The following is a 9,172-nucleotide window of genomic DNA, read 5'->3' as shown; positions in this document are numbered from 1 at the left end:
CAAGCATATTCTGCTTCAATCACTGTGTATGTGGGCGTGCAATATTTTTCACAGATTGCCCTCAAAACTCATCGCTACTTATGTGATAATATTTGGAGGCAGAAGTTATTGCTAGAAGAAATGCYGTTCTTCAGTATTCTGGAGTCATTCCTTAGGTTGCCATTTTTTCATAGCACTTCATGAACGGATGCAGGAGTAGAAAATACCACCACATGGGGGTTCTGCTGCTGTGTCTCCTAAACTGAAGCTCTCTAAACTCATCAGCCCCTTGCCTTCTTTTGGTGCTCATCCTAAGTGCTAGAGTTTAAATGTGGCTGGGGTTTCACCACCACGCTCATCACTGTCTTTGGACATCCTGAGCAYGAGGGAAGCAACAATGAGGATTTCCTATGCAAAGACAGAAATCGTTAAATTCTAAAGCCTTTGTGAAGAGATGATTGTTTTTCCTTCTCTGAACAGGACACAAAACTTTGTGCRCAGAGTGTTCCTGTTGTTAGCAATTAATGTTACAGTTACCAGTAWGGTCATGTGGGAACTATTCAGTGGGACCACTGACGCATGTAAAGYTGCTGGCGAACAGAGCTGTTCCCTATGTGAGGGCAGTGGAGGCTGAAAGACAAAAAAACTGCTTCAACCTAACAGTGATATACAGATTCCTTGGGCTTTTTGTCAGTAGTTTACCTCAGACACAAGGTGTTCCAAGGACCATGAAAACACAAGGAGTATCTCAGARTAAAACACCTTCATTTTGAGTAGTAAAATGAAAGGCTGTACATATTGTCAGCTGGCTGTGTCCAACAGGCTATTCAGCTATAAATTTGAACCATGTTATAGGCACTTAAATAGYGTCCAAAAGTCCAAATAAAATACGAACAAGAGAAGCCTGGTGTTTGAATTAATCTAGAGACAGCAGTGGAAAGCCYGCTTGCCTGCACCAGGGCTTGCAGAAGAGCTTCTTTGAATACAACTCTGTCAGCATATCCACCTCATGGATATTGAACTCCCTTCTGCTTTGGGTTGGTTGTTTTTGCTAATTGAGCTGCTTTACTTCCTGGATCAGCTAAAAAGGGGGAAAAAAACAAGTCTCTGGGCAGTTGTTTTGCTATGCTGGGTAATGCTGGGTCCCCCACTTTGGTTATACCAACAAAACACTGGACTGCATCCCTCTCATGGAGGGAAGCACTGCTCCTGTGGATTCATCTGCAGAATCAGGAATAATTTTCCAACAATCATGCACAGGTCAGGCATTTACAGAAAGGCAGAACTGATACATGAGAGGTGGTGAGAGGGAGATTTGCATAATAAGGGATAAGGCTCTTTTCTGTAATAAATGTACTGAATGGGGATATCTGTTACATATTGACTGAATGGCCTGGAAAAAAAAGCTCTTATTACAGGTTTTTTGGGGTTGGTTGTTTTTTTGGTTTTGTTTTTTTTTTTTTTTTTTTTTTTTTTTTTTTTTTTATTTTTTTTTTTTTTTTTTCCAGTTAATCAACTTATACTTAATTTGTCATGGTTCCAGCCTTAGATTTTGTCTAGTGATAACGAATTAGCCCATTTGGTCTGAAAGACACATGCAACAGATAAGAAGAGAATTAGCAGCTGGCCCACTTTCAGGCCCATTCAGCTGAGGCAGAGATATTGACTGATAAATCTCTTCGGATAGTGAGTTTGTCACAGCACCACTCCCTTGCAAGGGGTTCCCACTGTTATGTTCTAGTTGAGACCACTGTAAAAAACCACTTGACAGGTTCCTTTCAAAAAGCAATACTTTTGCATGGCTTTCAGAGATACTTTTAACATGTTTGCCTTTGGGAATGTGACTCATAAACCCATTTTAGACATCCAGCCCTTCACAGRTTAAGTAACGTGGCACTGACTTAGTGTTCCCAGGGCACACAAGCTGGACTCCTAACACCCAATGTGCTCTTTGGAAGGAGACTTCGACCATTTAAGGTCCAGCTGTTTATGAAATGCTCTCTTATCTCTCTGATTATACTCCTGGCTACAGTTCTGATTTCRGTATGTGAGGAAAGTGTGATTCACAGCCACAAAAGCTTTGTGCAGTCTTCAGTGTTTTGAGAATACCGGACCGCCTGGTGCTTTTCTTTAAGAACTCAGAAGAGAGAAGTGTTGACCACTTATTTAGGAGTCGTGTGGTTAGAACTTGCTCAGGAAGCTGGAAATCTGTGTTTGACACATTTTGTAGTCTTAAGGGATTCAAATTATCCTCTTTTGCCGTAGAACATGTACGTCCCCCACCACCAYAGCTTTTGAAGTAGGGCTATGACTCAGAGAGGAGTGCAGGAACTTTGAAGCCAAAGAGGAGAAAAGTTTTCCATTGAGTGATGCTTCACAATCCTGAAGTAGGAATGCTCCACTCCCAGGGAAACCTACAGCCTAAGASATAGGGCACTAGTCTGAGAGATAGAAGCCACCAGTTTATCCCCTTCCTGGTGAGATGAAGGTCTCCTATTTGAGAATGAAACACAGAAGAAAGAAAATTAGATTCTATTGCATCCTTTCTCAAACAATTCTCCTRGCCTAACACATGAGATAAATGAGGCTAGTAACCAAATTTTATAAATTCTGTAGAAATAAATGTATCAGGAATATGAAGCTGTAGGCTCACAAACCTTCTTAAACACTTTTCAACTCTTTTCTGGCATGGTTGTCAATTCTACYAGAGGTTTGTTTTGTACCAGCATAATTGGAAATATCTTCCATCCCTACCTGAGGGAGAGGATCATTTATTTCTCCAGAATAAATTCCTATAGTGATGGCAGCTTTCAGTGTTTATTGGGACGTTTCACTGGAAGCACCCAGGTAAGCATCCAGGTAAGGGCAGAAAAACCCTGTCCTTTTTCTTCTGCCCAAGATTTCAGAAGGCACAGAAAATAAACTGCAAGAAATGCTGTCTGAAGAAAATATTTGAYACTTGTTCTATTAAAACATGTACARTTAAAGTAATTGTCTTCAATATTGCAAGATACCTGAATTTAAAATTTGAGCTGTGATTGTTTGCCGTATTGTATTCAGTACTGGCATGAAGTATGTCATACTCAGCCTCAGAKTGCATCTTTGAGAATATGTCACTTCAATTGATTCTTGCTTTTCATCCTTTTATAATTATTTCAGTTAGAYACTTCTGCACTCYCTCAAAGCAAGCAAACATGGTTTGRTTTTMRATGTGCAAGGGAGAGGAATATAGAGGYAAACATAGAAATAATGCAAAGAAAAAGAACTACAAACAATTTCTCTTTCCAGAAGTTTTTCAATGCTCACATCCTTGAAGAAAATTTTACCCACAGAGCTAATAAATACAAATTGTGATATTTTAGCATTTAAGATTCAGAATCTCACRTTATTATTCTGATAGCAATTAAGGATGAAGTTGTGTGGAGACATCCCRTGAAATTCCATCTGGATCTTAAGTCTTTAAGAGATTAAAAGTCATGATGGGTATCTATTCTCTTTCTTTGTCCCTCAGAAGTGAAGAGATTGCCGTTATATGGTGGGGCTGCTGTTCTTTTCCTTCCAGTCTTCTATTTTGTACCCATAGCCCCTAGGAAAGTTCAGAGCTCACCAGACTGGGCATACATTTAAGGGACAAATCTCAGTGGATTGTGAGTTACTGAAAGCAGTTTACTGCTGTGGTTTCCTTTGGACTTAATTATCTCCAATAGAACAAAMATATTTTGTGCCAGCACTATGACTGTAGCAACTAAAGGAACTTCCACCAGCATGTTCTTTTCTGCCTTTAAGTTTGTATGTCACATTTACAGGTATGAGCTTAGTTGATTCTGGCAAGATTAAATCAAGACAACAAGGCAAAATTTTGTAAGAGGGTCCTTGGAAAACAGACTCACTGTCCTTTCCAAAGTGGTTTCCTGAACCAGAGGGGAGATGTGTTGGCAGAAAATAAGACATGGCTGCTGGAGCTGGTGTTTGTAGCCACTCAACAGCTGTTTAGTAGCCAGATGGTTGGAACAACTGGACATCTTGGTTGCAAAAAGATCTGGCTCTGTTAGTGTATAGCCATAAGGGAAAGTGGTTAGAGCAGAGATTTCTAACCTGGTAACCTTTCTAAGGAGTAAAAATATCCTATAATAGATGACTAAAAGTATCAGCAAGCGATCTTAAAAAAAGGACACTGTGAATTTCTAATTTATTTCTTTGTATTAGCTGTGCTTAATTTGTACAAAATTTTAATTCCCTATTCAATGGCTCCTTGACTTTTCATAAAAACCAATGTTCCTGAGCTTTTTTCACCCTGACCATGTGTGATGACACATGGATTATGTAAATTGCACTCATGTAATAGTTGAAGTGGTGTCCTTGTGCCTCTCTTCTCRATGTATTTCCCTAACCAGATGAGTGAATTCTGCTCAACAGCACATTTTAATAGAGCAAGTACAGATGTGGTTTACTGTGCCCTGTTTGGCTGCAGCATTACTAGGAATATACTTTACGTTTYTAGTCTATTTTAAAGGTTCTTTCTCTTTCTGTAAATCTGTTATGGCTTTGGGGTTATAAGCAGTAGAGTTTATATATTTAGATTTTTTTAAAAATTAATCTTTGCTGTTGAAAGTATTCTACTGCTTACTGTCTTCATCATCTGGAATAGAGTGGTGCACTTTTTCCCAGTGGTTCTAATTAAGACACATTTCTGTTTCACAGAATTCTGCTTAAAAGTGTGGCCACTTCCATCAGTCCTTGGTGGATTCTCTGACTCCAAGCCACWGAAGCCTTTTGGTGAGGGAGGGTTAATTTTTTCCAGTTTTCCTGTCTGCACCATGTGTGTTCTGACTCACCTTGACACATACTGAAATTGCGTCAGAAGTGTCCAGCTACCACCTGATGGGCTGCATGAATCTTTTCTTTGCAAAATCCCTCCCCAAGTAATGGATGTCAGCTGCAATCTGGCAGATGGTGCATGTGCGCACAGCGCACACGTGACTGCTCAGATCTTACACAGTTGTGAATGATTTGTCTTCCCTAAATGAAATCCAGGAGTTTCAGCCTCAGTTCAAATCTGATCATTTATCCTGCTGAAATGCCTTTGTTTGATTTAGTGCTTGGGCTAAATGATGCAGAAAAAAAAATCGGTGCTAATCTGACCTTTGCTCTTACTGTTTGGCTAGACAGGTATCTTGCAGAAAACCTAGATAAGAAAAATATATTTGCCTTTTTTTTGTCTGTGTGATGGTGAACCTTAGTTTCCTCAGCTTTAAAGTAAGAGCTAATCTATTTCACAGTGRGACCTAGTGTATGGAGTTTACTTTGATATCCTTAGGTGAAATATTGTTTTGAGTTGTGAAGTTTTGCTTTGTTTTCCTTAGAAATTAAATTATTCCTCATTTTCACTGCTCACTTAATTATCCAAAGACTTATAGTATCCCACTGACAATCTATCCTAGGCCAATTCTGGCACTCTTTCTGGCTGCCTTCCTGAAGCGCAGGTCTCCTTTCTCCCCCACATATGTCCAATTGTCCCTGAGCCTTCTGCTTTATTGACAGCTGTAGTGCTTCAATGTCATCWGATGCTCTGGTTCATTGCTGCAGCCCTGAGCTTGCAGTGTGTAATGCTTTGCTGAATACAGGGCATCTYTGAGTGCTTTATGTCCCTCAAAAGCACCAGGCAGTATGAGATCTCAAACACAAGAATGACAAGACTGAATTAGCTTTTCGACAGGCAGATTTCAATTTAAGATGAGACTCGGGAAAATATTTGAGGCTGAAAAGGGAAGATAATTATTGAGTCAGAAGCAAATGTTTCTTAAGGTTTCTTCTCTCAGAAGAATGTAGAGTGTATTTTGACTTTCACACTGTGGCATGAAGAACTCCACACAAGTCAAGTATTGTCTTGAGAAAAAGGTAAATGCTTGTATGTGAGTCAAATCTACAAAGTGGGGGACAAGAGGTACAAGGTCCTCTAAGATTTAAGTAGTTTCTTGCCTCTGCATGTTTGTCTAGTTCCCTTTTATACAGTCTGTTCCTTTAATGGCCCTGTTAGCAGGGTGGGAATTTGCCTTTGGCACAGTTCCAAATGTGGAAAGTAACAGTCTAACAGTGAATGAACAACAATATATTTTGATACTATATCTACCATAAGAGGTAATATCTGCTATTTTCTCAAGTTAACCACTGACTGGCTACATTTATAAAATATGCATGGCCTGTTTCTTATTTTTGACTCATCCTTGGCATTAGCTATTTTGCTCAAATGAAAATAATTTGGCTCTTCTTTCCCCTCATGTATTCGAGTCAACAGATGAGAGACAGCAAAATCAGTTAATTGTTAACGTATGTACATGAACACAGAGGACAAATTCCAAACAGAGCAGAATGAGGCACCTGGCTAAGGTTGTCATGCTCCTAGGATCACCCGTTTAATGTAGGTTTACCTTGTTAYACTCTTTTCCCCCACAGGTTAGTGTAGAGGCAGTTTATTTTCGTGGAGATACACCTCATTGTTGAYCTATATTAGGAAGACATTGATTTGCAAATTTTCCTGAAAAATGGATCTTTAAAATTAGGATTTTTTCTTTACCAACAGAGTGTTTCCTGATGGACAACAAAGTTTGCCACATAGCATTTAAGCAGCTGTGAGTAATTGATTCTTCTTTCTAGTTGCAGTTGAAGAAAGAATAAATCCATCCTAGCTAGCAGCAGGATAAAGTCATGTTTCTCTAATGGTTTGAGCTGGCATGACCTATCCTATGCCTCTGTGTAAGCTGGAGCAGACTGCTTTTGAAAAAAATGGATGGAGTGGTCTTTAAAAATCTTTATCAGAAGTGGTTCGGTGTCATGCTGCCTCTCTTTCTACAATCTCAACTACAACAATATCTCTTCAAAGAAAGATTTTCTGTCTTGTGTTGCCTCACATTTCCTCCTCCGTTTCGGTTACTGGTGACATTTGAGAGTGTGGAACTCAGGTGCACAGGAAAATTAACAGTGAAGTGTTTTCCTCGGAATGACGGGCACTGTGCTGTTATGCTCTGTTTCTGGAAAGGGTTGTTGGAGGGGAAAAATCTCAAGTTTATAATTCCACCATTCCTGTCCTATTAAGAGCTCTATTAAGGCTGTAGAGGAGCCCCCACAGAACCTCAGCAGCCACACCTTTMCCATCGAGGTCTCTTTGCACTTCTGGCTGTTCTCTCCATCACTGATGTGCTTGTGCCACATGTGGCCATCCTGCRGTCTCATAGACCAGCAATAGCTTCATTGAAGTCACTGCCCATCAGCATCTCATCACAAAAATGGGACATTAGGAACATGGGCTGGTGCCAGACTCTCAGGCTATGGGCTTATCTGCAGCGTGTCTCTCTATCCCTGAAGGACAATGGGCACTATCCCATCCTTTTGTAACCCACAAAGAATAAACATCTCTCCCCAGCCTGGAGATGGCTCTGTTGGTATATTCTGCAAGGGTCATTGGTCCAGAAATTTTCTTCATTGAGGGGAAACTGGAGACAGGACACAATATAATTCAAGACTGACAACACAAATGTGGTGGTTTTTCCATGGAATATGGAGCACATGATGCATGGACTGTTGGGAGAATGATAGCAGAAAGAAGTTCTTAGGATGTGTTTGTGTGGAAGAAAAAGAGGGAATAGAAAGCAAGCTTTTGGGAACAAAAATCTATCCCTGAGGCACCWTGTCAGGAAACCAGATGTTGTCACAAGACATTATTTATTGTCAGCTAGAGTCACAGCCCATAGTTGGACAGGATGTGTTTATAGCTGTATCTTGCACTAGCCAGAGGCAAGAAGGAGACCTTAAGCCAGATATCCCTCACATCCTGTACACACCAGCATTTCTTAGCCTTACTGACCTGTGATCATCCAGATTTGACCAGGATGGTGCACAGTAACCAGGGAAAATGCAGACATGGTGTAAGCCTTTCAAAGGTATATGTTTAGTCTTCCTTAGAGCCAATTTTGTTGGTGCTGCTGCTGTTAGACACTGCTTAATTCCATCCTATTTTAGTGAATTGGMTCTTACTGGGATGCTGAACTAACCTGTGTGATGGAGTGTGTCAGTTGTGTGCTCTGAGCCCTTGAACAGCAAATTCTGCACAGGGGAGAGTTGTTCCCTGCAGTGGAATCTGTTTGTAAGCAATGCTGAAGGTTAAACGACCAGGGCAGCAGTGTTGCCACCACTCTGGTCTGTGGCTTGTGAATGGTTAATGCAGTGAAATAAATACCAAGATGAATGCCTCGACACATAAATAAAGCAGATTAAAAACAAGGAAATGTGAATGAGTTGCTTTAGGTTAATGTATTAACATAGAGCAAGTTACTCTGCTGATGGGTGGTTATGGAAAGAGGAGCCATAAATAGAAGTTGCTGAGTTGTGTCCCGTGTCAGGCCTGTCTAGTGCTCCTTATCCTTTGCTCCTTCAATTTTTAGCTGTGGAGATTTAATCTGAGCTGCTTGTCATTGAGATGGTGAAACAGAGCAAAGAGAGTCTATGCATTAGGGAATCCGGGAAGTAAACAGCTTTAAAATTAAAAAAAATACCAGCCAGATACTTTTACAATAGTAAAATAATACAATATTAGTGTTGGGGTGACCCTGTCTGCATGTTAGGCATCCACCAAAGCTGCTCTCTCACTGTTCCATTTGGCTGGGCAGGGCAGAAAAGATACAAAATGAAAGGTTTCTGAGTTGAGATAAGAACAAGGAGAGATCACTCATCTGTTACCATCATGGACTAAACAGACTGGAATTGGGAAATCAATTGAAATATTACCAATCAGATAAGAGTAGCATAATGAGAAATAAAACTAAATATTAAAAACACCTTCCCCCCACCCCTCCTTTTTTCTTGGGCACAACTTTTCTTCTGAGTTCTCTGCCTACTTCCCTACCCTGGGTCAAGAGGATGGAGAAGGAGGGTTGCATTCTGTTCATCACGCATTGTTTCTCATGGCCCTTTCTCCTCAGTGGGAGGACTCCTCACACACTTCCCCTGGTCCAGTGTGGTGTCCCTCTCATGGGAGACAGTTTTCCATGAATTTCTCCAACGTGAGTCCTTCTCACAGGCTGCAGTTCCTCACAAACTGCTCCAGCATGGGTCCCTWCCATGGGGTGCAGTCCTTCAGGTACTTCTGTAGCCTGGGTTCCCCATGGAGTCACARGTCCTTCCAGAATCGTTTTCCAGC

Source organism: Malurus melanocephalus, unplaced genomic scaffold (assembly GCF_030028575.1).
Source record: "Malurus melanocephalus ecotype Western Australia unplaced genomic scaffold, MMel_1.1 scaffold_100, whole genome shotgun sequence".
NCBI classification, from domain to species: Eukaryota; Metazoa; Chordata; class Aves; order Passeriformes; family Maluridae; genus Malurus; species Malurus melanocephalus.
Note: the sequence above shows the minus strand (reverse complement) of the source record.